We start from the raw sequence: 1,838 nt of genomic DNA on the forward strand, positions 1-1,838 counted from the left end.
GCTTCTTCAATCATTCCGTTTGGAGAAGTCTTCAGTTTGTTGATACGTTCCTGTGATTCTAAGTATGTCTTCCTTTGAATGCCATATAATTCCTGGACCACCATTTGTCCTCGTAAATGATGTACCACGTGATCATCTATAGAAATTTCATTATACGACGGTTGGCTTTGTCCTGTACTCTTGAAATAGCAACAGTAGGTCATCCTTCATAGATTTGCAAGCGTTGCTCTAATTTGTTTTCTGTTGCTGTGCGGCTGGTTGTCAGGAATAAAATCCGTAACCATTTTCACAGATTGAGTTACACTACATAGAAGACGAACATCTGCTCTCCATAGTGGTTCTGTGCTCAAAAACCCCACTCGCTATAGAAGTCGGCGAAGCTTTAACGATCCATCTCTACGATTCGTGCTCATTTTTGATGATCTAACATGCAAGCGAGGTTCTAAACTCTTGTCATTTACGTCCGAAGTGGATTTTTTTCTAGGTTAGGGTTAATACAGCCATTTTGTAAGGTAATTGGTATTCTGTGAAATCTTTGACCTGACCACTAATCATTCAGCGAATATTTTTTGCTTCTTGTTTAGAGGTCACAGCGTAATAAGGAACAACAGGACCTGGTGGGAAATCCTACCGTGAAAAAATCGATAGGAACTATTGGTAAGTTAAGGTTTAAGTTTGTTGAGATTCACTTTTTAGATATGTCAAAGCTGCTAGGTTTGATATTTGAAATTTTAATTTTTAGAATTTGTTGACAATCCAGCTTACATTGCAAATTTATTACACTAAAGCGCATAAAATGAACTTTGAAATGATATGCAATAATACTCTTGGTCATCTGCAACAAATAATTATCATTTGAAACATAGAATTCTGCTGCTGAAATGCTTGCATATTTTCTCAGGCCCTTAGCAATGTTTGCTAAACAGAGGGAAGCACTTCTACAGTCTCGGACAAACTGCTTCTCCTAGACAAAACCTTTTGATTGATCAGGTTCTATTTCTTCGCATTTCTGCCGTTACAGGATGATGCTTTGCGTAAGGATTTCTACTATGGACTCATTATAAATCGCCTTTTTCTGTCATAACAAAAACTTTCTCATTATTCACTCTCTACAAATTTTAATGCGTATCGGCATCAGCAACTGTTTCTAGGAGCTTCGCAAGCCAATTTGGAACAAGCACCTAGGCAGGCTCATTCCGCACGACACAACACTCTAGGAAGAGAAAGGTTAATAAAAAAGTTGATAACACTCTAGGAAAATAATAAAACACTACCGAAAAAAGAACTAAGCAGTTAATAATAAAAAAGTTGATAACTCCAGGAAGAGCTTTAACTTCGCATCGTGTTAGGTATGTATGAAGATTATTGAGGATTTTTTAAGACCTTATTAGCTGTTTCAGCATATTTCCTCTTTTCCACATTTCTCCACTATTTTCATTCAATCTCGTTCTTATTTATTTACTACTGAGAAGTCAAAACCCACTAGTTCTCCATTCCAAAAGCTATCTGCAATTGCAGAACTCTGTAATTATTGATGTCCGTACAGTTTCCGATCAGCGTTCATTCCGGTTGTTCAGATCTAATGCGGTGGAAGGCGATCCCACTGAAGACGGTCAAGCAAAAGTGAGAAAACGCTCCGATCGTAAAACAATATGTCATTCGACCACTAATAGCAGCGATAATTCGCTTTAGTTTTTTTCTTGCATAAGAAAAAATTTGGATAAAAATGAAATTTATTGGTCTTGTAAAGCAGTTGGACACACGGAACGGATTCAATCAATCTGTCGCGACAATTTAGCTTACATTTTTTGCATATATGTAATTTTAAAATGCATATA

The 1,838-nt window shown here is 36.8% G+C and overlaps 1 long non-coding RNA gene across 1 annotated transcript; it reads left to right on the forward strand.

Annotated features, from left to right (window-relative positions):
• Nucleotides 1–582: 582 nt before the first annotated feature.
• On the forward strand, nucleotides 583–1,678 carry LOC309798451. Its single transcript, XR_014293137.1, has 3 exons — nucleotides 583–657; nucleotides 1,152–1,227; nucleotides 1,578–1,678. It is a non-coding gene; the product is annotated as an uncharacterized lncRNA (long non-coding RNA).
• The last annotated feature ends 160 nt before the right edge of the window (nucleotides 1,679–1,838 follow it).

Source organism: Mesoplodon mirus, assembly GCF_964341445.2.
Source record: "Mesoplodon mirus genome assembly, contig: HAP1_SCAFFOLD_3527, whole genome shotgun sequence".
Lineage (NCBI taxonomy): Eukaryota > Metazoa > Chordata > Mammalia > Artiodactyla > Ziphiidae > Mesoplodon > Mesoplodon mirus.